This window comes from Lepidochelys kempii, chromosome 13 (genome assembly GCF_965140265.1).
Source record: "Lepidochelys kempii isolate rLepKem1 chromosome 13, rLepKem1.hap2, whole genome shotgun sequence".
NCBI lineage: Eukaryota > Metazoa > Chordata > Testudines > Cheloniidae > Lepidochelys > Lepidochelys kempii.
In genome coordinates this window covers 29,012,367-29,039,855 of record NC_133268.1, presented here as the reverse complement: position 1 = coordinate 29,039,855, position 27,489 = coordinate 29,012,367, and the positions used below count along the sequence as shown (strand labels likewise).

Genomic DNA, 27,489 nt, shown 5'->3' with positions numbered 1-27,489 from the left:
GCATGACAAGCTCATCCCAAAAATAAACCAAATTTCCTTTTTGCTGCCCCATTGGCATTTGGTATACTGTGTGTTAGTAGAGAGAGTTCATCATGGACACCTTCCCACCTGTTCCCAATCCCCTGGACCCTGCTACCCACCCATCCATGCTTGTGGAATGTCCCTGTGACACCTACAGCAATCGTTTGATGTGGAAAAGCATTAACAGGTGTTGGCAGGTTCTTATTCCAGCCCTAGAAACCCCGGCTAGTCAGCCCTCCTGCTGCTTAAAAGCACACACTCCACCAGGTACCTTCACCAAGTGTCTTTATTATTATTTCTTTCCTTATGCTCCAGGTACAACACAATATAGCAGCAGATAGAAGGGGCTTCCTTAGTGTTCCCTGGCTCAGCCTTTTATACTGCTTGCTTTCTCCTCTGAGCTACCTAGCTAGTGAGCTAATTACCTCATTAGCTCATCAGACTCCCTATAAGAACATGAGAATGGCCATACTGGGTCAGAGTAATGGTCCATCTAGCCCAGTATCCTGTCTTCTGACAGTGGCCAATGCCAAGTGCTTCAGAGGGAATGACCAGAACAGACAATTATCCCCTGTTGTCCACTCCCAGCTTCTGGCAAACAAAGGCTAGGGACACTCAGAGCATGGTGTTGCATCTCTGCCCATCCTGGCTAATAGCCTTTGATGGACCTATCTTCCAAGAACTTATCTAGGTTTTTTTTGGAACCCTGTTATAGTTTTGTCCTTCACCACATCCCCTGGCAATGAGTTCCACCGGTTGACTGTGCATTCTATGAACTACTTCCTTTTGTGTGTTTTAAACCTGTTGCCTATTCATTTAATTTAATTGGGTGACCCCTAGTTCTTGTGTTAGGTGAAGGAGTAAATAACACTTCGTTATTCACTTTCTCCACACCAGTCATGATTTTATAGACCTCTGTCGTATCCCTCCTTAGTCATCTCTTTTCCAAGCTGAACAGTCCCAGTCCTTTTAATCTCTCTTCATACCGCCACAGGTGCAAAGGAACCCATCTAACCTTTCAAACTCAATCAGACTGCCTAATTCCCTCTTACTCTAACTACACCCAGTGTTCCGTGTGTTCTAAGTGACCAGGGTGCTGGCTGTCATTAGAGGCTCTGTTTATAGCTGCTAACAGCACTCTCTCAGATCAGGAAAGAATTTAGTTATTTTACAGTTCTAGAGTTGGTCCTGATCTTTAAGAGCACTTCCTTTCCCCCCTAATCCTCCTCTGATGAGATGGTTTGCTCTCTCCCCTTCCTTGGTTCCAGTTGTTTTAACAGGCCTCCATGTTCTCCTTTACATGGAGAAGCTGGAAGCAAGGAGTAAGAGCCAAGATGACATGATTTGTCAGCCCTTTGGCAGCTCTGCAGAGTACCAGTGGCCACTGACCACAGGGTGAGAACCACTGCAACATGGCGCTGTCAGAGTGGAACATGTCCCATTTTAAGGCCACATGTCAGTTGTCTCCAAGTCCCATGGGACTTATGGTGCAGTGAATGCTATGTGGGATTTGAGAGCCCGCCCCTCCAGGCCTGGTGCCCGAAGGGTAAGGAAGAGTTGCTGGCAGGTTTCTCCCAGAGTCAGCATTAAAGCCATCAGAGGGGGATGCTCTCACAGGGCAGTGGATGAAACACATCAGGCCTTTGCTCATGCTGCCCAGGGTGGGCATGAGGCAGAGTTTGGCCCTTGCACAGATCATGTTCTTGCATCCTCTGCTTTTCTCTGGGTGTCCATGTTGTCCTCAGTCCTTGCCAGCACAGCATGGACCCCCAGCTCTGGACTCAGCTGCTGGGAGCAGGAGGGACTGAGTTTGATTTAGACTGTGAGTATTTGTGCAGTCGTTAAACCTCTGTAGTCTGCTCCTGAGTTGGCCTCTTAAGCAGCTTACAATGTCTATGCCCTGAACTTCGCAGGTCCTTTTTATCCAGAGGATGCTCACACCAGTTTCAGGGATTCTCTGCCAGCACATCCCCTGGGCTCCCCGCTCTCCCTGCTCCTGCACAGCATAGAACTCAGCATCTAAGGGGAAATACTCTCCTGGACTCCTCACTTACCAAAACGGAGCCCTCATCACAAGGCAGTCTGGAAGCACCTGGCCATGTCTCCTTCCCACCAGTGTGCCCATGCTCGGGGATTCTTGGCTCCCTCTCCAATCCCTGAGTGCACCTAAGGTTGTGGCCACTTTGATTCACCTCTTCCCTTGGCCCCAGGGAGCTGAGCAGGATCTCAGCCAGACCACCCCAGTATGATGTCAGGAAGTACCTGGGCAAGTGTATTTAGAGATGCGTTGGCAACACCCAGGAGCTCTGAAGGTGAGCATGGGTGAGAGCACACCGTCCATCCACTGTTTCTCCTGTTGGAAGCCATCAGACTCCAGTCCTTAATAGCTGATGTCTCAAGTGCTATTTCTGGCAGATCACTAATGCCTAAATGACAGCTACATTAGCTGAGTCAATGCTGAGGATGTAAATTTGCAGCTGGGGAAGCTGAGGTTTAAGCAACAAGACGCGGTCATGGCTGGATTGCTAAGAGATTAGAGCCTGCCTCTGGCGCTCTGGTAAAGCACAAGGCTGGAGGTCAATTGATCCTGAGCACCTGCAGGGTGCAGCAATTGCCCAGAGATGTGCACTATGGAGGGCCCTGTTGCTGGTGCACTGCACCTGCACAAGCCCCTACCGGAAGAAAGTTTAAGAGTTTTATTGAAATGACAGAATAATACACGAAGAAAAGGAAAACCACCAGCAGAATGGAAGCCAGTGGCGATTATACCGATAGGGAAATCTGGCAAATTACTCACAAGACCTGATGTACATTGACCTAGCGTCCTCCCATCATGTGTGGGCACAAGTATTGAAAGAATGACACATGGGAGATTAGTAGCCTACCTGGAAAAAATGAAATTATAAAGAGTGAACAAAGTAGATTCAGGAAAGGAAGCTGCAAAGAGGCTCATATTGTAAAATTAGAAACAGAAATACAAAAAAGCATGAGGAACAGAGAGTTTATGAGAGCTGTCTCTTTGGACATTGTATGACATGCTGTAGAGGGAAGGCTTGCTGTATAAACTGGCCACAGCTGGAATAATAATAAGCATGTTCTGCTGGATAAGCGACTTCTTAAGTGATAGAACCGTACAAGTCAGGGTGGGGTTGGCACTGTCGAATATTTATAAACTTGCTAATGGGGAGTCTTATCAGCCCTACCATGTCTAACATTATGCTTATTATGAGAGAGCACACAGGCAGGAATACATATTACTCTATTTGCAGATGACTGTACGGGCCAAACTTAGAGGACTTAAGATAGCTATGGAACCAATGAGGCGCTCAGGGCAATTCCTGGGGATTTAAGTTGTCACTTGCTAAAGCAAAGGGAATGATCGTCACCAAACGGAAGCGTGGGCAAGAAGGGAACTTTTTCCAGAAACAATTCAGGTAGTTCAAAATGTTGCCTTCTTAGGAGTTGTGTTTGATAACAAACTAACTTGGAAGGGTCATATAGATAATATCAAGACTAAAGGGAAAAATAGGATGAATCTGCTTTAAAGTATTCCTGGGAACAACTGGGGTGTAGATGAGAATATCTGGCTGATGCTGTATAGGGCACTAATTAGACTAGTGATAGATTGTGGATGCCAAGCCTTTAATTCAGCTTCTAAATCAACACTAAAAAATTAGAGCCAACCCAAGCCCAAGCTCTGCCAATCACATGTGGTCCGAGCATTACGACACTTGTGTGTGCTTCAGGAAGCGACCAGAGAAATGCCTATAAACTGAAGGATGAAATTGTTAGATTGAACCTTTTGGGCTAAGGTTAGTGGAGACAGTGGAGATCAGAGTACTACACAAATATACGAGGGTGGAGGGGATTAAGTGGACAAGATGTAACTGGGTGCCACAAACTCCCACATGCTAACGGCATCAAAAGGTGGGTAACAAGCCTGGGTGAAAAGGAAGGACTGGAAGAAATGAAAATCTGTAGTCATGGGAAATCAAACGACAGCTGGATGGTTGTCTCTCCAGTTGTGGATTTGGAATTATACAATAACAAAAAATGGAAGAGCAGGACTGTCAAATATGATACTTAAGATTTATGAGTTTATACATGGCAAATGGGGTCAGCATTGCCAGATCTATACTGACGGCTCTAGAGATGACAATAAGGGTGGAGTGAGAATGGCCTTTTGTATCCCTGAATTAAGAAATCTCGGACTATTCAGTTTTGTAGCCATTGTGACAGCCAAATTGATGGGCATATTGTTGGCACTGACCTGGATAAGGGGTGCACGCCCAATCATAAATCATAATCAGAAAGGGAGTCTGGGAAATTAGGAGTGACTTAATCAATGAAATATTGTTCTTAAATATGGAGAGGGTCCAATTAAGTATACATATAGCAGTAGTGTGGATTTCGGCATGTGTTGGAGACCAGGCAATGAAATGGTATCTAAAGCAGCCCAAAATGTCTTAAAAATGAGGAGGTTGATATAAAGATCCCATTAATCAAAAGTTTGGTTAGGAGAGAACTTAAGAAGGAATGGCACGAACTACAGAGCAAAGAGAAAAAAGGGTGGACGTTCTATGACGTATGTCCTCAACTTTAGCATAATGGTTTGGTTAATAGCTATGATCGAAGAAGCAAAGTAACTATCTTTAGAGTGCTAGCAGGTCACTGTGACCTGAATGGTGATTTACATTTGCTAAACATGCACCCAGCTGGGTTGTGTGACACATGGAAAGTTAAAGAAACAGGTGAGCATCTGCTGTGGCAAAGCAGGGAGAATGGCACAAAAGGAAAGATTCTTGATGAAGAACTGAGATGTCTCAAGGTGAAAGAACAATCTGAAGGGGCTGGGGAGAGTACCGAGACAGCGGGGTAGCATTGAAAAAGCACTACTTTGCTTTTTTAAAGAGACAAGACTGGGTGAGAGGATTTAGTTTTTGCTTATGTCAAAACAGGGGTAGGTGGAGGTCATAGCCTCATGTGTTGAGGCTGCTGTGCCATAAAACGACAGAAAGAAAGAAAGAAAGAAAGAAAGAAAGAAAGAAAGAAAGAAAGAAAGAAAGAAAGAAAGAAAGAAAGAAAGAAAGAAAGAAATGGACAATCCAGGGAGGGGAGCAGGCAGTTGAGCTTCCCAGCTCCCAGGAAGAGGCCTGGAAGTTAGCAGAGCCTCTGCACTTACAGAAAGGGAGCCCAGGTCACCTTTATTAAAAAGGTGGGAAGGGACTGTGTGCTGTAGCTTATGCTGGAGACCTCAGCGAACGTTGGAGAGAGGCCAAGGACCTGGCTGGAACTGCCTACAGGTTTTGCCCTTTTGGTTAATTTCTTTTGCTGCCCTTGGATTGCTTGTTTCCCTTGGAACTCCCAAAAGGGGAGAAATAATCAGAAGGCCTTGGCTGGAGGGCTGCGAGCCTGTCATCACTAGACTGCACTGAACGCTCCTGCTCGAAGCTCTTCCCATGCTACCTCCAAAGGAGCTGCTCTGGTGGGGACGCGTCCGTGATAGAGAGTTAGCTCCACGTCCGGAATTTTAAGAGTGCTTGGGCTGGGCTGGGTGGGGTGTCCTTGGCACTTACGTAAGGGCTTTCCCATCTTAAAAAACATGGCAAAATATGCAAATGGGGCTAAGGATTGATGGGACTTGCAAACTGAGACTTAATGCATTCCGCGAAGCTCCTTAGGGAAATGGAGCAATGAGCCCCAGGGCCAGGAGAGTTGCAGGAAAGGGGAGCAGTATCCAGTGACCAAATGAGAGCCACTCTGGATTCAGCGTCAGACTATCCCCAAACCACTCCCCAAGGTTACTAATATACCAGTGACGGTGTAGCTGGCACTGGGCTGGAGTCGAGTCACTCAGCCGAGTGCAGCGTGTGCAACTGGCCGTGATGCTGCAAGTGGCAGCTCAGAGCTGGCGTGCACATTTCTGCTCTGCTGCAACGCGGTGCTGAGGGGCAGCCTGCACCCTAATGCGACGGAAACTGATTGTCTTCCCATGCATCACTGTGCCTTGCCATTTGCAGCTCAGGGCCATCCATGAGGCTACATGTTGAGGAGTGGCAGGAGTTTAAGGTGCCCTCCAGTTTACACAGGATACACAGGGGCTCTCTGCGGGGCACCAGCCCAGCCAAAGCGCTTGGGAGCATTGTGTCTCATGAGCTCTCTGCATTGGGGCGCACACCCACTGCCACTCCTCTCTTGGACCAGTCAGCTGTGCTGTGTCTGGGGAGGGGAGGGGAGGGAAAAGGTGGGGTGGGAACCACAATCCTGCCTCCTCCCTATCCTTGCCCACAACTTTTGGGGTGGCTACTGCCCCTGGGGAGGATAACAGGGTGCAGTCCTCATGCTCTGCAGAGCACAGGTGCTGCGGGTGGGGCTGGCTCCTCCTCAGTTAGAGGAAAGGCTCCCAGCTCCATTCTTCCTATTAGAAGTATGCCCTTCCCTCATCCAGTACCCACAGGGGATATTTCCTTTGCTAGCAGCTGCATGATTAATTTGCTCTCACAATAAACAAACATCTTCCCTCCATGAGTAACCTGCAGCCAGGGGACGCTGTGCAGTTTGGCGGGCTAACATACCATGATCTAGCTCTGAATCCGGCACGTCGCTTTCTGCTGCAGTGTGCGGAGGGGCTGATGTGGCGAGGAGAGCACATTTTGGAATCCTCGTAGAAAAGTCTCTTGCTGCTTCTTGGCAACCTGACAGATTCTGCCTTTGGCATGAAGGGCCAATAAAACTGCAATCACGATTTCCTGAACCCTCCCACTAATTTTCTTCTAACTAAGATTAGAGGTGAAATGTAGTATGCGGGTAGCAGATACCTGAGATGGGTCGGTTCCTGGCCATTTGCCATACTGGATCAAGTCCAAATTCCTACCTTCAACAGGAGATACTCATGCTTTAGGGGTAAGGGGAAAGGGGGAAAATCTCATGCCCTCGTTTTCTTGAAATACAGTGCATAAGTGTGAGATTCTGTTTCCAACTCCTATAGCGATCAGTTTATGCCCTACGTTGTCTCTATGTCACGTAGGAATTCCCCTTACATCAGAGAAATCCCCACCTGGCTGCTTAAACCAGCTTTGTTCCTGCCAGTTCAGCTTAAGCAGACAGAGTGGAGGCCCCAGGATCTGGCCCGAAATTTCATAGCCTAGTATTTTAATGGCCAGTATCAACCGATCAACACCTACTAAAGTGAACAATAAATGTGTCAGCAACACTTCAGAAATCCTTCAGTGCAGAATTGAAGAAACAACCAACGAATCTCTAGACTCTCTCTTTAGCTTGTGGTAGCTTTATCCTGATAAATCCCAAGGATCACAAGCTAAATGGTGTGTAACTTGTTCCAGAACTCAACACATTTCAGTAAAATCAGCTCACATGTTCTGGAACTTCTACTGCAGGCAAAGTTTTTTGTGGAGTTTGTTGTCTTGGTACCAAGTCTGTGTGGTGTATTGAAATTGTAAGCTGTCCCTTTAAATGCTCACGGAAGTTTCTGGGTCCTGCTTGCAGGCTAGGGGTTCTGTGTGTGATCTGGACTTAGCAGCAATCAGTCTGCAGCCAGCCAGCCTAGAGTAAGGTGGGATGTATTGTGCATCTTTGTTTTAGAGAGAAGCCTGCTTTGTCTCCCAATCTGTTTTTGAGTTCTTGTGTGTATTATTGTTTTGAACTCTAAGAAATAACAGTGTTATGTTGCAGTCTTCCCACAAGAGTACCTATGTTTTTATCTGAAGTCCCAGTGGGTATGTTGTGAACATAGATAGCAGTCTGATGTTCCAGGCCCTCCAGTTACCCCATCGAGTGGGATAAGGGACACAAACTACTGGGCCCAAAGAGAGAAAGCCCAGATTTATACTGATCTAACACAGAGAAGACAGCCGTTTCTGATCTTCACTCAGGGAAAGCCATGCTGAGTTGGCTTTAAAAAACGAAGAAGTGGATATTTATATGGATACCAAGAATATCCAATCAGAATAGTTATTACTAACTAACATTGTGGAAGGGATATTAAAGCTCATAGTTCAAGGCTTATGACAAATACTAACTACAAGGGAGACCTAATGTGGGGCATATTAGCTCATACCTGCCTATTGCCAGGTACCTGCACCTTCCTCTGAAGCAGATGGTGCTGGCTGCTGTCAGAGATAGGACACTGAGCTAGATGGACAGTGAGTCTGATCCAGTCTGGCACTTTGCTTGTTCCTATTTAAAAAATTAAGTGCAGTCAGCATTATTGTACCACTTATTACTCAATATATTACCTTGGCCCTACTTGATATATATATGTCTAGAGTGGTCCTGTAACTGTATCATATTAACACAGAAAAACACTACCTTGTGTCACCAACTGTGGTCACCCAAGATAAGCAAACAGCGATGCAAACATAACAAATCTAGGGAATTGACAGTTATCACTGTGGTGCTCCCCAGGGCATCCAGGTTTCTGAGGCCCTCCCAACCCCACCTGCCCTGAGCTTGAGGAAATTTTGTCTGTACCTGTTGTGGATCAGCTCCCTGAAACCTGCAGCCTCTGCACAAGCACTGTGAATGGGTTGAATTGAATGCACCTTTGGTCATTTGAAGGGTTGCTGGCGTGGTTTACTTACAAGATTGGAGCTCAATGATTCTAGTTGTATAGGGCAATGGAACTGAATACTGGCACCGTTTTCCACAGGTGGTGCTGATTTTAGCTGATATCTCACTTCTGAGTATAACAGAGGCAGAAAGAGCCTGTTGCTGCTGCTGCTGGCATTCCAATGCCACCCAAACCAATATGCTGCTAACCAATGTACTGTATTGGTACCTGCTGAAATAATCATTGAGTGGCATGGGAAAGTGTCCTACCATAGCAGAAGAAATAAGACAGCCCTCCCAAGAAACCTTTGGCAGAAGATTGCAGAGTACCTTCGTGAGAGTTTCACTGAGATCACTACACAGGATTCACAGGACATCCCGGTGCACATAAACAAATTACTCCATGTGGCCCCCACTGCCTAACTCTAGAGGGGAATGAAAAGCAGATAGCAACTCTACCTCTCTTGGTTGTTCCACTACTTCTTCTAGCACAAGTAAAAATGAATAAATCAAATGATGTGTCCTGTTACTTTGGGAGTATCATCCCTGTAATTTCAAAGCAAACTGCACAATTGCCAAAGGTTTCTTCCCCTGCATCAGGCTCACCCTTGCTGGACTGTTGGGACTGGCTGGACTGCAGTGCAGTCAAAAACAGGTCTGGGCTTGCTATGCAGCAGGATCCCCCTGTCACCTGTCCCCTATGCCCCTCCTCCTCCTGACGGTTCACAGCAGGGGCATGTGACTCAGGCTTCTTGAAAGTATCCCTGGTGCTCTTGGAAGAGGTGGTGGGGTCTCCACCGCGGATGGCATGCAGCTCTTTGTAAAAGTGACAGGTCTGTGGCTTGGCACCACGTTGATTGTTGGCCTTGCTGGCTTTCTGGTATGCTGTTGCAGCTCCTTGGCTTTCACGCAGCACTGCTGCTGGTCCTTGTCATAGCCCTTCGCCAGCATTTCTTGAGCAATCTGCTCATAAGGTCCACATTTCTATGGCTGATTCAGAGCTGTGCCTGCCCAGCTGCTCCTCCTCACAGGCCCAGGAGATCCAGTACCCATAGGCACTGAGTTTATAATCTGCTGGGGGGTGCTCCCCCTGGTTCCACCCAGGCCTTGCTCCCACCCCCACCCCCACTTCACCCCTTCCCCTAAGGCCCCACCCCCACCCTGCTTCTTCCCACCCCCACTCCATCCCTGCCCTGCCTCTTCCCTGCCTCTTCCCATCCCCGCCCCACCTCTTCCCTGCCTCGTTCTGTCCCCTCCCGCGAGCATGCTGCACCCTCGCTCCTCCCCATCCCCCAGCACCTCCTGACGCTGTGAAACAGCTGATCTGTGGCAGGTGACAGGAGTCGGCGCCTCCTGTCTACTTCAGGCAGGAGCACGTCTGAAGCATGTAGCTGGCATGGTCAGCAAAGGAGAGTTGTCAGTTGTGCTCGCAAGCTGGGCAACCAGGGAAAGGAATTTCAAAACTTTGTGGGGCTTTAAAGGGGAGGGGGAGCTTCCAGTCTCCATGACCTGTGGGCAGCTGAGTTCACAACAGGGACCAGAGTGGTCATTGTGGGACAGCTGCTGCAGGCCAGCAATGGTTGACATAAGTAATGCAGTTTCTACACTCTCCCTGTGTCAACCTAACTACATCGACCCTGACTCTATACTGCTCAGGGAGGTATTGTTATTAAATTGGTGTATCACTTACATCAGCAGGACCCAGATTGAAGTGAAGGCACATCCACAGCTAGGTTTATGTAAACTGCCTTGTGTCAACCTAACAGTGTAGTGTAGACCAGGCCTAGATGAAGGCTGCCAAGCTGTCCTCATTGCCCCCCAAACAGCAAACCTTTGAGGGTCACATCAAGATAGGGTCCCTGCCCCCACCTTTTACCTCTCCCTGTTAGTTTCCTTTTGAAGTCACTGCCAGCTCTTCATTAATGCTGACTTAGAATGCTAACAGCTGCCTATTATGAACCAGACAATATTCAGTTTACTTGTAAATGGACAGAGGGATAAACATCTCTTGCCTAGAGAAAAACCTCCTTTTCACTTTTCCTGGTGATCAATCCCTAGACAAAGACCTTAAGGGCACAATTTTCAGTGTGTGTACATAACTCCGTACACAACAACTGTACATGCATTTCACATTGATACTGATGGCCTGTATAACACAGGCTTTCATTAGAGCTGCCACATGGCACTCTTGGGTGAACTAGCATGTAAATACCAGATCCAGGGGATTCCTGTAACCCATATGCACACCGGTGCCCTCTGCCAGTTGGCATCAAGATGTCCCTGGTCACAAACACACAGCACAACCACTGATCCACAACGCTTTTCGGAATACGCAATCTTTACCCAGACCACAGAACGCATGGGTGATAAATGTCATGTTCCAACAGAAATGCCACAAACAAACCTTCAGAAAATTCCACCCCACAGTGCCCAAATAGGTTTCAAACTCAGTCCTCAGAAGCAGTGACTCTGGAAAGGATTTGGGGGACATGGTGGATGATCAGCTGAACATGAGTGCCTGGTGTGATGCTGTGGCCAAAGAGGTTAATGCAAGCCTTGGATGCATTAGCAGGGAAATCTCAAGTAGGAATAGAGAAGATGTTATTTTACATCTGTATTTGGCACTGGTACAACCGCTGTTGGAATATTGTGCACAATTCAAGAAAGATGTTGATAAATTGGCAAGGGTTCAGAGAAGAGCCATGAGAATGAGTAAAGGATTGGAAAGCATTCCTTATAGTGATAGACTCAAGGAGCTCAATCTATTTAGCTTAACAAAGAGAAGGTTAACAGGTGACTTGATTACAATCTGTAAGTACCTACATGGGGAACAAATATTAATAATGGGCTCTGCAATCTAGCAGAGAAGATCTAATATGATCCAATGGTTGGAAGTTCAAGTTAGACAAATTCAGACTGGAATTAAGGTGTACATTTTTAACAGTGAGAGTAATTAACCAATGAAACAACTTAGGAAGGGTTGTGGTGGATTCTCCATCACTGACCATTTTTAAATCAAGATGGGATGTTTTTCTAAAAGATCTGCTCTAGGCATTATTGTGGGGAAGTTCTCTGGTCTGTGCTATACAGAAGATCAGATGAGATGATCACAGTGGTCCCTTCTGGCCTTGGAATCTATGAGTCTATGAAAATGATATAAAAAGAAACACAAAAATCATGATGAGCTAGACTATAGAATCATAGAAGGTTAGGGCTGGAAGAGACCTCAGGGGGTCATCTAGTCCAACCCCTGCTCAAAGCAGGACCAATCCTAACTAAATCATCCCAGCCAGGGCTTTGGCAAGCCAGGCCTTAAAAACCTCTAAGGATGGAGATTCCACCACCTCCCTAGGTAACCCATTCCAGTGCTTCACCACCCTCCTAGTGAAATAGTTTTTCCTAATATCCAACCTAGACGTCCCACACTACAACTTGAGACCATTGCTCCTTCTTCTGTCATCTGCCACCACTGAGAACAGCCTAGCTCCATCCTCTTTGGAACCCACCCATCCTGAAAACAGTTTCTTGCCTCTGTCTGCATTGGGGGTACATGGCTCAGACTCTCTACCCCCTTGTGGTCCTGGGACCCTGGGTCCAAGCCCTGGATTAGTAGGATTTGTACATGGGTTCTCCTCTTTTTCTTCTGGAGGTCAGATGCTGCCAATTTTCTTCCCCGTTCTGCCCTGCCCTCTCTGGTTCTTCAGCACGCTGTGCCTGCTGTACCAAACACTGACGTCTGTCCAGAAAGTCTTCATCTTCTCTGAGGACGCATGTGTTCATGCCTGAATAGCTGGAGAGGGCCTTAATGTCAGGCGTTTGTCTGAAAACAGGTCACATGCTACTGATGGTGTTTCTCCCTATGGAGTGACATTGTGATGCATTCTACTCATAACTAACAAGTAACGTAGTATCTTGGTTCCCTTTCTCTTTAATTTTACATCCGTGAAAAACTTTTCAGTTGTATCTTGCCTCTGAAGTTGCTGGTTTTATTTGAATGTTGTCTGAAATAGAACAAACAGACTTTTCCTTTCATGAAATGCCATTCTCCCATCCCTAATTTAAATAGCAAAAGCAAATTATTTGATCTCTGTTTATACATACCTAAGGCTGTGCATGCAGACAGATGCTTTGCAGTACCATGAGTGATCACTAGGTGACTCTGATGCACTGCTGGAATGGCTCTGCCTGTACATCTTCCTGGCTGGAAAGGTGTCTGTTGATAGCAAATACTCAGGAAGGGCATTTGCAGAGGTCCAGCTCCCTAAATGGTTCTATAGCAATGAAATCTGAGATCCTTCAAATACTGCAGCAGTGAAGCAATGGTGTCTCAAACCACTATTCAGGGAAGCCTTCACTTCCCCACCATTTGCCTGGTGTCACCACTTAACTGAGGGTTGCAGTGGAAGGTATCTGACCCACTATAGCTACCTGGGATTGCTGGTGGAAAAATTGTGCCCTCCCTGGAATATGTGACTGCAGAGAGAGAGGTGTACTTGACACCGATTGCAGTCTCCTTCTTTAAGATCCGCAGGCAGCAGAGGTAAAGATGGGATGGGGCCATTATGTTCAGCTCTGATCATCCCCAGAGGAGTTCAGATCCAGCGTCTTGATTCTGACCCATCTCAGATTAGATCAGTGTGACACCCAATGGCCCCCTGTAATGGGCTGTGATCTATCAGTGATCCATGGGCCATGCACTGTGCACAGTATAGCACTTCTCCACCACTTAAATGACCACGGTCGCCTGAGAAGTCTTGGATCCTGGGGAACGTCATTCAGGTGGCTAGACTAGCTAGGCAAGTCTCCAGGAGCTCAGAGGTTCCATTCAGTTTGGAGAGTTCTGTGGGACCCTTGTCTGAGCCTCTCGAGCCTGAATCTTTCAAATCAAATCCTGTTTTTTGGAATTCCTAGGGCGTTCACTTGGATCTGGGAAGGGCAGAGCTGAGTACAAATGAAAAATGCTCCAAATAAAGCTAATTGAACATTTTCAAATCCTCAAGAGAGTTCTGCTCACAGCTGTTTTACCCCATGTCCTGTGTCACTGTTGTATTCCTTGGACTAGAGCTACAGTAAGGTCAGGTTTCTCCCCAAATGTTATTTGACCAACTTGATCATCAGATTTTTTTTTCTGAATTCTTTGTATTACCTTGTGCCCATGTTTGATAGCTGCTACAGCTTTCCCCTAGTCCTTCGGCACGCCCATGGCTATGAACTAGTGCAATTCTCTTTCTTGAGCATGTTGTTTAGGAACATAGGAATTGTCAGCCTGGATCAGAACCAAGCCCTGTCTAATCTAGAATCCTGTCCATCAGTGGCCAGCATCAGAGGTAGGTGAAGGAAACCTGCAGTGGAAGATATGGGATGATCTGCCCCCCATCCCCCGTCTCCTGAAGCAGGAGATTTAATATCCCTTCTATGACTCTGTTAGAATTAACTATTACAGTTCTGGACAGCCTTATTATCCATATAAATGCCCAATCCCTTTTTGAAACTTGTGGAATTTTTGGCCTCAATGACTTCCTGTGGCAGTGAGTTCCACAATTCAATCACATATTGTGGGGGAAAGCATTTCCTTTTATTGAATTAGAATTTTTCTACCTTGTAGTTTCAGTGACAGTCCCCTTGTTCCTGTGTTGTGAGTCAGGGAGAACAGATGTTTCCAATCTACCATCTCTAGACAATTCAGTATTTTACATACTTTTATCATGACCTCTCTGATTTGTCTCCGTTCTAAGGCAACAATACTTTTTCAATCTCTCTTCACATGAGAGTTTTTCCAGCCCCTTGGTCATTCTCCTCACTCTTCTCCAAACCCCTCTAATTCTACAATATCCATTTTGGGAGGGGGGGACTAGTGCTGCATCCAGTATCTGGATGAGGCCATACCATTGATTTATATAGGGCTATGTTAATAGTCTCTCCGTTATTCTCCATCTCGTTCCTTAGGATTCCTAACTTTTTTTTTTAATTGCAGATGCACGTTGAGCAGAAGTCTCCATGGAGCTGTCTACAGTGAGGCTGTCAGGCCTCAAAGCACATGCTGCCAAGTGGGAGCCTTGTCCTGAGCACCCCCAAGCTGCAAGGACTGGTGAGGGAACTGCTGCTAATACCAGAAATTACACTTGCTAATGCAGCAAGGTCAGATGGCTAAAAGCAGGCTGCTGATTGGACACCACCAGGCATAAAGCTTCCTGTTCCATCCTTTGTCTGAGCAACTTGTTGCTAAGTCTATTGCTGCCTAGCCCCATGAGGGTATATCTACACTGCAATATAAGCCCAGGGTACAAACTCAGGCTCAAGCCTAACCAGCCTTCCATCTACACACAAATCCTACTAATCCAGGGCTTGGACCCAGGGTCCCAGGACCACAAGGGGGTAGAGAGTCTGAGCTTGCATCAAACTGGGACCCAGGGTTCAAGGCCTATTGCTTTCCAGTATAGATATACCCTAACCAGACTCCTGCTTTGGGAGCTCACCAAAAATATTCCATAGTCCCATGGGCCAACTTTCTTAATTGTCTGGACAGTCAAGTTTGGTGAACAGTCAAGTTTTTCCAACTACACCATGAACAAAGGGCTAGAGCAGCCACATTTTGGGAGGGCGCTAGGAAATCTGGGATATAGGTGGTTGGATTTGGGCCTGAATAATGCAATGTAGACACTGGGACCCCAGTTAGGGACCGAGGGCTCCTGTGACTTTCTGTACCTCGTGGGAACACCCTGCACCCCATGTTCATCCTTATAAAATGATTGTGTGGTATCCAATGCAAAGTTTGTCCTTCGGAAGGCTCATGATGCCCTGAGCATAGTAATGTTATAGTTATTGTTATAGGTTGTAATTTTATGTATATAAGTTATGAGGTTGAAAATGTGTCCTCATGGCTTAAAACAAGCCCAGGCAAAACTCTCCGGGAACAGAGGGACAGTTCACACCTCATTGGGGCACATATGGGACAAATCCAGCCCAGCCTCACAGGAACAAAGGACACCGGCCTAGGCAGCCACAAAGGATCTGTTGGACTCTGGAGTGAGTCACCCCCCTTCCCTTGGCCAGTTTGGGACTGCGATGAGGTAATGCTCACCTGACCCCGAAGGGGGGAGGCAAAGCCAAGAGGGAAGACAGAACATGATAAAAGGGAGAGACGTTTGCCATGCTCTTCCTCTCTCTTCCACCTCCATCTACAGACACCACCACCAAGTGACTGAAGAGCTGATCAAAGGGGAGAGCCTGGCTGAAGGGCAACGAGCCAGCCTGTGGTGAGAAGCATCTAAGTTTGTAAGGGCACTGAAAGTGTTAAGATCAGCTTAGAATGTGTTTTGCTTTTATTTCGTTTGACCAAATCCGACTTCTTGTGCTTTGACTTATAATCACTTAAAATCTATCTTTGTAGTTAATAAATCTGTTTGTTTATTCTACCTGAAGCAGTGAACTTGGTTTGAAGCATGTCAGAGACTCCCTTTGGGATAACAAGCCTGGTACATATCAATTTCTTAGTTAAATAGACGAACTCATATAAGCTTGCAGCATCCAGCGGGCACAACTGGACACTGCAAGATGGAGGTTCCTAGGGTTGTATCTGAGACCAGAGATATTGGCTAGTGTCATTCGGTTGCACAATCCAAGCAGCTTACATGACAGAGGCTGTGCGTGAACAGCCCAGGAGTGGGGGTTCTCACAGGGTGGATTTGATTTAATCATGGAAGACTCGATTTAATCATGGTTTTCTACATAAAAGTGCATTATTGTTGGTTGTTATAACTTTAATACATATTCTTCACAACTCAGAGATAGATGTAGGTTTCATTTTTAGAAGGTACACACTATACATTTTTAAACAGTAATTTATTTTGAAAACTTTTCAGATTAGTTTTACAGCTATATCAGAAAATGAATGATTGTTTGGTTATGTCATTTACTAAAGGTAATTGAAGCAGATATTTATGAAGTCATTGGGAGGTGAACTATCTCCAGTTCAACAGGTTAATCATTAATATTTGGAGGATTTTCTTGCCATGCTGTATTATGAGGAGAACATCACCAGACAGACATTTAAATTGTTTTATTTAACTAAAACAACAACTTTAAGTATTCTGGATTTTTTTCTTCAACAGCAAACATAATATTTTAACAAAAAAAGCATATGTCCCTCGCTTCTCACATTTATCTCCAGACTTCTTCTCCTTGTCCAGATCTATTCTGTCCCCAACAATCTTCTATTCATTCAACTATTTGAAACTTTGCACTTTCAGAAAGAGCTAAGGGATTGTCTCTGTGTACAAAAATTTGCAGAGGGACAATAGAGTTGAGGTCTGTTATTTCTAATCTCTATGTATTATTTATTTATTTAAAACATTTTTGCTGTTAACAAGCCTGTTACCTCTGGAGACACAAATCCACAGTTTGAAAACTGCAAAACTAAGCATCTCTGTTGGTATCTTCTAGATTGAGCGCTGAGTCTCATTGGGTAGATAGAAAGATTAACCTAAATAATCGATACAGAGGCCTGTGGAATCCCATAAAATTGGGTCCCTAATCCATGAACTATTGGAACTCATTTACAAAGCTTTTCTTAAACATTACATGAATATATTGTCTCATACTATAGAATATGAATTTATAATCCCTATTCCATGATGAGATATTTTTGAGCTATAATGTATCTTAATTAAAACTAGTTTTAGATAGGTTTTTTCCTCAAAAAGCACTTTATTAAAAAAATCCAATTTTTTATATTTTTTAAAAGAAATCGTTGATTTTTATCCACCCTGGGTTTTCACAGCAGATCAGGGTAAGGCTGGTTCCCAGAGTCAAGGACTGGAGTGACCTAGCAGATCACCAGTCCAGATAACACCAGGTGAACATCACAGTTCCGCAATTTCTAACCAGGGGTTACAAATAAGTATAGATGCTCAAGCCCTGAGTTAGCAAACCCAGGGTGTGCTACCCCAAGTGTTACTAACCCTGGTCTTACATTGCAGTGTAGATACACCTTGAGAGACCTGACTTTCTTGCCTGGTTCCTGCTCCTTGTTCTTGCTATCTTGCCTTGTTCCTTGTTCCTGCGATCAGGCCATATCCCTGTTCCTGTCACCACTCCTGGTTCCTGCTTCCTCCCCCTGACCCCACTTGCTGAGTTGGCTTAATCCTTGGCATGACTTCTGACTCCAACTCCAGCTTAACCCTTGGCATGACCCTGATCCCAACTCTACTCCTGGCTCCCACCACTAGGTCAGCCAGCTCATGTTACGGAACCTGACAGCTTGCTCAGTCCAACCTTGGACTCCTCCAGGACTTGTTGAACCACTGCTTTGAGTATGGACATTACCAAAGCTGTCGCCCCAGACCCTGTGAGTCCTTAGGAGCAGATCGCTGCCCTTCAGGCAGAAAACCAGAAACTGAGGGACCAACTATGACAGCTGCAAACAGTAAATAATCCCTTTCAGGACAGTCTACAACTCTCAGAGAGACTGCAGGGAACCACTCAGCTTCTCTTATACACTAGGTTGGGTGACTGGCCCCAGAGTTCCTTTGCTGGAGAGATATGATGGTACCCACAGTAAGTTTTGTGTGGTCATTACCCCGTGCAGACGCTTGTTTATGCTCCAATCCCAGGAGGATGTCGCAGACCAAGTAACGGTGGGGCTAGTACTAAGCCTGCTTACCACGGAGGCCCTGGCATGGGCCTCTCACTTTTTAGAACAAAATCACTCGGTACTGACCAACTGAGACTCATTCTTATGAGTGTGTGCCAGTATTTTTGATGACCCTCACAAAGTCCACTCAGCAGTCTGCTTTATGAAAGCTTTGGCAAACCCTGGGTCAGCCCCTTCCTATGTCACCCAGTTCACATATTTGGCCATAGGTACCACATGGAATGGAGGTGGACTCTTCCATCAGTTTTATCTCAGACTTTTCAAAGAACCAAAAGATAAGCTGGCATGGGTGGACCTCCCCCTCACCAGTTTAGGGGCCTTCATGGACCTGCATCTGGATGAACACAACTGTATGCATGACAACTGGAACATAGAAGGAGCCCTCCTAGCTCCTACACTTACCCAATGCTGAGCTCTCAGGCCCATGTGAGCTTGCCCTTGGTCAAGTCCATACCAGCTGACATGGAATGATAAATAAGAGTGTAGAAGATGGGAGAACCTCTGCTTCTATTGTGGGGGAGCAGGGTATGCATTATCCAAGTGTCCTGTCAAAACCCCTACTAGGCTGATGACAGGGAAGAAGCTAATTTCACACCTAGTCGGAGCCCTGAGTCTCATTACCACCATGGAGAAACCCTGAGATGATGCTAACCCAGGAATTCCTCATACATCTCCACTTCTATAGATTGCCCTGCAATTGGAGAACCCAGAGGTAGAGCAGGCCTTTCCTATACAAAGGACCTTGATTGATTTGGGTGTGGGGGACAATTTTATGGATTTTTTCCATTTCCTGACTTCTCAGTCTCCCAATAAAACCCAAGGTTATCCTGGAGCTGATAGAAACTATAGATGACATCAGACCTAGTTAAACAGGAAACCGCAACACTGGAAGTGGCATCTGAGGAGCACCACAAAGTCCTACAGTTTAAACTTATTTCCTCCCCACATTTCACCCTGATTTGAGGGGCACCCTGGCTCATTTGTCACAACCCCCATATTCTGTAGTCCAAGTGCATCATTGCCTTCTCATCTAGACTCTGTAGGAAGAATTGCCTTCTTGTTCAAGAATTCAAAACCCTAGAAACAAAGCCAGAGGGTTCCACTTTGATAACCCAGACATTCCCCACACATGGTGGCAACCCTGTCAGACTTAGAAACACCATCCCCACACAATGACCCGTGACTTACTGTGAAATATCAAGACTACCATGATGTCTTCAACAAATGGAATGCAGACTCACTACCCTCGCATCACATCTACAGTTGCCCCATTGACCTGCAGCCCAGAGCCAAGGCTCCATGTGGATGTATATATTCTATGTCTAAACTATCAGTGTTAGTTAGTAGTGTTAAGGGAGTACCTCCAGGAAATCCTAACTAAAGGTTTTCTGTGCCATTCTACCTCCCCTGCAGGCAAGTCATTCGTTTTTGTGAAGAAGAAAAAGACGGGTCTCTAAGACTCTACATAGACCACAAAGCACTGAACCAAATAACTATATGCAATTGGTACCTCTTGTAGTTAAGTGTAGAAAGCTGGAATGTCATTGCCTTAGTAATGCTGTTCAGGCTGCTCAGTGCTTGTGTCCAGTGTTATCAGTACTAGCAGATAGTGCAGTCTGCTAATTCAGCAGACCTCAATGTTACTCATAAAGAAAGACCACTGGCATGGATTGGTGACAAAGGCATTCAGCCAGTTTTATTGCCCTCCAGGCACAGAACTAGCATCCCATAGGAGCTACAGGTACTCCAACATATGAATGCCCAGTGGCAAGGAACAGCTCAGTCAGCAGTGGGAATTTCTGCCATCCCCTTGGCTGCACATAAGGTGAGGTACCCTGACATTTATAACCTAAGACAAACAACTAGGATAAACAATGTACATACCACCTTACATGTTTCATGGCATCCGTTTGTTACGTCCCCTTGTTCCTGATATCTTGGACAAAGCATTCCTATTCATTATTTTGCCAAACCATCTTATTTTGTACTAGAGTGGGATATATCTGTACTAGCTGGAATATATTTATGTAAATATCTAGTGCCTAGTACACTAGCAAAAACTTTGCCAAATTCATATACTGGACAGTGAACTTGCAAACATCTGCTTTAATACACGACCTAACTTTGGTTCACAGCGTCTGGGTTCAAGCCTCAGACTTACACTAGGCCCAGTGCTCCAAGCTCTTTCTCTCTCTACTATACCCCTTATCTTTAATCCTAGATCTCCTGGACTAAGTACAGTCAGCACAGATGTTTACCAAACTGAAGCGTATAATCTAGATCATATAAGGGCAGAAGATGAGTGTGAGACAGCCTCTAGAACAAAGTATGGACACTTTGAGTATTTGGTAATGCCCTTTGGACTCACCAGTGCTACTGCCATTTTCTAGACCTGATCAATGACATATTTTGAGATATCCTAGACCAGTTTGTGGTGGCATATCTAGATGACATCTCAATCTATTCCAGTGATTAAGAAAACTATGACCACCATTTCTGTGAAGTCCTCACACAATCACATCAGCACAGGTTATGTACAAAACTGGAAAAGTGCATATTTGACCAATCATCTGTCAAATTTTGGGGGTTCATCCTTTCAGCAGATGGACTATGGATGGACCCTCAAAAGGTGTTTGCAATTTGGGATTGGTCTGAACCCCGGAACATCTGAGACATTCAGATGTGCATGTGGTTTGCCAACTTTTACAGGAGGTTTATTCCATTCTTCTCAGAGGTCACAGCCCCTGTGGCTGCCATCATTCACAAATCTGCAAGATTTCACTGACCCCAGAGGTCTGATAGGCCTTTTAATGTCTGAAGATAGCTTTCATTTCTGTCCCAATGCTGCTCCACCCTGATCCTGACCAACCTTTTATCTTTGATGGTGATCCCTCTGATGTAGCAATTGGGGTGGTACTATCCCAAGGAACTGGGCCCCAGCATGAGATACATCCATCTGCATATTTTTCATGAAAACTCACCAGGGCCAAATGCAATTATGAAATAGCTGACATGGAGTTACTCGCCATTAAGGTTGGATTGGAGACTTGGAGTCTCTACTCCGAGGGGGGTATTCTAGTCTTAACCAACCATAAAGATCTAGAATACCTATCATCTGCCAAGGAGCTGAATCAGCGGCAGTTGCATTGGGCCCTAGTCATCTTGAGATGTAATTTCATAATCATGTGTCATCCAGGCAACAAGAATGGCAAGGCTGATGCCCTCTCACAAAAAAGGGAATGCTACACAGAATCCACCAATGCCAAAGAACCACCAGCTAGCATATTAAAACCACACAATTTCATTTGTGGGTCTGTATCTTCAGACTTCCTTACCATGCTCCAAGCAGCCCTCCCTAGCAATCCTTTTTTTAAACTCATAACCTCATCCAAGAAGGTCTCCCCGCTATCACCTTACACCACTATTCCTGGGTCAACAACCTCCTCTATGTCAAAAGCTGCCTATATGTCCCCAGCAATTCCCCAACATGTTGCACATACATCATGATACCTCTGTGCCGGTCACTTTGAGCATTCTAAGACTTTGAGCATTGTAGCCCTCTCATTCTGGTGGCCACAAATGCGGGATGATGTTTGGTCCTACAGCAGGTCCTGCAACACCTGTGCTCAAACAAATACCGCTTGGAGCAGACCTTTTGGCCTCCTGATGCCATCTGAGACCCCTTTCTGGCCCTGGTCATGGATAACCTTTGATTTTTATAGTGGAGCTACCCAAGTCTGAGGGCCACTACACCATAGTGACTGTCGTGGACCAGCTTACCAAAATGGCCCATTTTGTACCATGCACATGTCTCCCAATTCTGGAAACCGCTGCATGTCTTCTGATTACACATATCTTCCACCTCTATGGCCTCCTGACCATTTTACCATAGACCAGGGATCCCAGTTCATATTCAGGTTCTGGAAGGAAGTGTTTCACTTTGTAGACATCTGATCCCATGTGTCCAGCGCATACCACCCTCAGCCGGATGGTCAATTGGAATGGGGCAACCAGGTGCTCAAACAATATCTCTGCTGCTTTCTAAACCACTGGCAGAACAGTTGAGTTCCATTACTCCTGCTTGCTGAATTTGGGCATAAAAATGCTTCCTTGCACTGACCCTAGTTGATGTGTCTTGCTTGACCCATCATATGACCTTGACCTTGACCCTGACACTACTCTGGGCTCCCACCAGTAGATCAGAGAGCCCACACTACTGGCCCTGACAGATACCCAGGTCCCTTTCTTCGTTGACACAATTAACTTGACCCGTGTAAGGTGTAAGAGTAGTTCACATTTTTTTCCTTCCTATATAAATAATTTTGCATTTATCAATATAGATTTTCATTTCATTTGTGTCATTTTAAGATGATGTGTTAAAAGAGAGATTATTACAGTATAAGTCACCTAATTAAAGTAATGGCATGTGACCTCTCAGGCTGGAAGTGCACTGATTATACCAAAAGCTGGACTATGGGCATGTTAACTGGATACAAAGGGCCAGATCCTGCCCTCATTGTCTCTTGCTTTACACAGGTGTAATTTCACTGACTACAATGGAATTATTCCAGAGATGCATCAGCATTCCTGAGAGCAGAATTTGCCCTTTAGATGACTTATCTGCATTCACACTTTCCTAATTCTCTCCGCATTGCACTTTCTCCGGTGCAGCCTCAACAGGGCTAGCAACACTTTGCTAATGAGTAGGCCCTGATATTGATTGCAGTATCTGGGCTGTATTGGACATGGAATGGACCACACAGAATGGCTGGCCCCAGACTGCGTCTTCTTGAAGTCAGCTCATACCGTCTCTTTCCTCACAGTTCATCCATTGCTTGGAATACCTGCAGAACCCCCTTCCCTCATTCTACAGGATTTTCCTTCAGCATAGAGGTGAGCATTTGGGAAATTTTTAGGCAGGTCTTTCTGTGCTAAAATGTACAAAGGATCATGAGGCTAATGCAGCCTAGCAATATTTGGCCACATATTGACCAAAGTAGGTCAAAAGTTTTCCCTGGAGATGTATTTTTGATGGACAAAATGGTGAAAATTTCAAAATGTTCATCAAAAAATGGGGGAGGTGGGGTTTGTTAATAAAAAAGAGAAATTTGAAGGGGTTGCTGAACATAGAAAGGTTTCAGTAAAGAACCCAAAGCTTTTGAACAGAAATTTAGATGAAAATGAAAAAAAGTCATCAAAAATTTTCACATGGAAATTTTTTTTCCAGTTGGTGCCAATAGTGACTGAGCCAAATCTCGGGCCAGACTCCTTGCGGGTGTAAATTAGCACAGCTCAATGGAGTGGTGTAAACTGACATAAGCACAGAATTTGGCACCTCCTCTGGCAAAAGAACCAACAATGAACCAAACAGCAGAACGCCTTCTGCTCTGAGTTACCCTGGTGTAAACGCAGCGTAGCCTCCTAAACTCCACTGGAGCTCATTGAGATTTACAGCAGCACTCAGAGGGGAGGTTCATGCACTAGCCCCTTCACATTACTGAGAAATGGTTGGCGTTGCATCATTCCACGCACGGAGCATTGTGATCTGTGTGACCGGTGCCACGCTGGGAGTGGTTTTGCTCACTTTGCATTGAAGAGTGGGGATTTGCTTAGTCAGGAGTGCTTGCATTTGCATGCGGGGACAATCCCTTTGCTCTGGTTTGACAGGACATGGAATTCTGTCACTCAGAAGCGAAGGGGAGTGAGGGGGGAAGACAGGACAGAGAAGTTGCTCTCAGTTGAGGGCCTGATTTTGATCTCATTTACACCAGTGTAAACTGGGAGCAACTCCGCCGACTTCTGGAGTTACACTAGTGTGAAGCTGTAAGTGAGAGAAAAATCAGGCCCTGGGTTACTTGGCCACTCGCCTGCTAATTTGCTAATGAGCTGGAGAGCTTCCATTATTAGCATGTATTTATTTTCCTTCCACTTCACCACTAGAATCCCTGCCGTGTCAAATTCTCCCTGACATTTCAGCCGTTCACGCTCTCCTCCTGCATCCCTCCACGCCCCCTAATAACAAATGAATATTACAGAGTTAAATAGCAGCTTCCCTCCTTCAGACTCAGCTTTGCACGCTCACCCATATAGATGTGACAGTAAAAAATGGCCTTTTATGTGCTGCAGAAGTTCATAACATTCCCGTCTTTATAGCAATTGAGGGCAAAAGAAATAAAATCAATAAAATATTCAAAGCTTTCACATGATAAGTGCTAGCAAAACTTTTTACCAAATGTTTACTGTATAATAAATTCTATTAAAAAGCCCAAGCTTGCATGGTGAAGGGGGGTGTGGGGTGGGGGTGGAACGTTGTCACTTTAATTGCAATGGCATAAATATTTGATATTCAGTAAATTAGATCTGTAGCTATGAAAACATTCTTGCAAATGGATTTTTACCTGTAGCACAGTGCCATTAGCAGGAGAAATTCAGCACAGCCCCAGGGCCTGTAATTAACTCAGCCCAAGCAGAACTAAATATTTTTGACAGTTTTCCTGGTCTGGAATTAACTGTCATAGCAGAGAATGAAAGAAAGTGCATTGTCACATTATGTTTACGTAAAGTCTGTAAAATGCTGTGTTTTTATTTTTGTTTTGGTAAGTCTGGGTTTCATGCCCCGTTATTTTTTTCATCGTTAGAGACAAGCTTAAAAGCAACTAATGATGTATTTTATATCCTCAGACTAGTATCGAAGCCGTCTGAAAAAAGGGGACATACATTAGCTCAGTAATTCAATTTTTCCCTTCTATAATAAAGCATGGTACACTGTGTGCTGGTATAAATCATAATACGCTGACATCTGAAGACATTAGAAACTGTTTTTTTTCCTATCTGAATCAAGGTTCGCAGATAATAAGCAGTTGTCTAGCCAATGTCTGTTTGTCTATCTTACTAGGTTTGGGGGTTTTGTGTGTGTGTGTTTTTGTATTTATGAAAATAACTGTCACTCTACTGAAATGCAAACCCTTGAGGGCAAATCTACTTAATGCTTCCCTGAAAGCTACTTATTGTCCAGTAGCTCAGAGAAAATCAGTACAGCAGTAATTGAAGGGATGTGTTGGGTTTCCTGACACATTGTCCTAGAAAATTATTTTACCTGGAATAATAAAGGTTGTTTTTACTGAAAGAGTTCTCTTGCTGTAAGAATGCTTATAAATCAAAGGATTAAAGTAGAAATGACTTGTAAATATAGAATGATAACCTAAAGAGGGCAAATATTATAGCTTATGGTAAAAAGAAAATTAAAAAAACCTGGTTTCCTAGAATATCTATATCTATCTATGTATCTATATACAGAGAGAGAGAGAGATGTGCAAAAGTGTGTAGTGTGTTCTCATGTTTTTCCTTGCTGACAGATTGAGAAGACAAGCAAATAAGGAATCAAAACTACCAGATTTTTTCATGAAAATTGCCAAGCAGCGACAAAAAATCTAGAAGAAATTACAGCTATTTCAGGACTCTTTCTTTGTAGCATTGCCATGAATGTTCTTCTTGGAAATAATTCATGATCCTTTTATTTTGAATTCCTGAATGTCTCAGTAAAAGAAAAGGAAAAAACCATCAACCCCCCCAACCCCTCTTTTCCCAAGATACAGCACACAAGACATTTTTATTTTGTAATTCATTTCAGCATAGAAGTCCTTCTGTTTTCACTACACAAATGCCAGCTTTGTTGAGGGGCTTTTTTTTAATGGTTTCTAATCCATTTACAGTTGCCTGTTAGTGTTAACCTTCTGTTTTGTCAGTTTCAGCATCTTTTTACATGTGTAAAAACCAGCTTTTTGACTAACAAGCCAAATATTCATTAAGAAAGAAAGAAAGAAAGAAAGAAAGAAAGAAAGAAAGAAAGAAAGAAAGAAAGAAAGAAAGAAAGAAAGAAACCCTAGAAGAGAACAAAAATCTGAAGATAAACACCCTCCATATGCAGGGAACAGCGAATGAGCTTTCCCGTCACAATGGGAAAGGGACCCTAACATGCACAGGATAAACAAGAGACAGCAGATGAGAGCTTAACTGCTCTTGACAATCAGAGGCTCAGTTTCAAGTGACTTCATTCAGGTTAGAAATTGCAGCCTCTGCAATAAAGGACATTTATTTTTTTTATCTGTAGCTATTTAAGGGCTGGATCTGATGAGGTGCTGAGTGCACAGCAGAAGTCAATGGGAGCTTCAGGGGCATAGCACCTGGCTGGAAGCACTCAGCACCTTACAGGACCAGTCCAAAATGGAAGACGATCATTGCTACCAAGATGACTGCTGCTGTATATCCTATTACTGAATTAACCAAATTACAGTACACAGTATCATTACTAAATTAATTAGTGCAGTTAGGCAGTGAGGGATGGAGAGATGTGTGTTCTTGTTCGTTTTCTTTTTTGGATCAGACATTTACTTGCCCTTGTAGACTCTAAGGCCTGGTCTACACCTAAAATTTAGGTTGACCTAGCTACATTGCTCTGGGATGTGAAAAATTCCCACCCATGAGAGATGTAGTTAAGCTGACCTAAGCCCCAGTGTAGACACCGCTAAGTCGACAGAAGAATTCTCCCGCCAGCCTAGCGACCGCCTCTCAAAGAGGTGGATTCACTACAGTGATGGAGGAGGCTCCTTCTGACCTTGTAGTAAGTGTCTCTCCTACAGCAGTGCAGCGGCTGGGGCACTGTAGCGTTTTTAATGTAGACATACCATAAGTCTTGGAGACAGTCCTTGATGACACAGGTATTTCGGTTGACTTCAGTGGGACTTACATGAGTGACTCCCCATGGGAGTTAGATGCCTAAATACCTTTGAGGATCTGGGCCTAAATCTGTAACTCAGGTATGGAGATCCAGAGTAGTGAGTATCTTTTTTTGCAGATATTCTCTCTTCTTACACTTTATTCCACCTTGTTTTTTTCCCTTAAGGCACATGTACACATTCCTCTGCTGCTCTGTCCCCTCTTCATGGAGGTTGTGAGGCTGACACATACGGCTGTGTATCACAGCAAGAGGGATCTGACAGCATGTATCACAACATAACGCAGCACATCAACTCAGGAGCATGAAAATTGTCACAGCCACTTTAGAAGATTTTCAGGAGCTTCCCACTCAGAGTGTTGCAGGTCAGGCAGCTGTCACCCAAATCTTTGAAGGTTAAGAGATACTGCGATTCCCTGTTCAAGGCCAGGGTCATATTTTTGCCATGCCATTTACCTTCTTTTTATCAGTTATGTAACATGCAGGCAGCCGAGCTCACTTCACTCTAACTTTC

General features: G+C 44.9%; 1 long non-coding RNA gene across 1 annotated transcript; it reads left to right on the top strand.

The window, feature by feature from the left end:
* The first annotated feature begins 3,271 nt into the window (after positions 1–3,271).
* Positions 3,272–15,953, top strand: LOC140896975 (uncharacterized). Its single transcript, XR_012154654.1, has 3 exons — positions 3,272–3,455; positions 14,564–14,677; positions 15,774–15,953. It is a non-coding gene; the product is annotated as an uncharacterized lncRNA (long non-coding RNA).
* Positions 15,954–27,489: the final 11,536 nt, after the last annotated feature.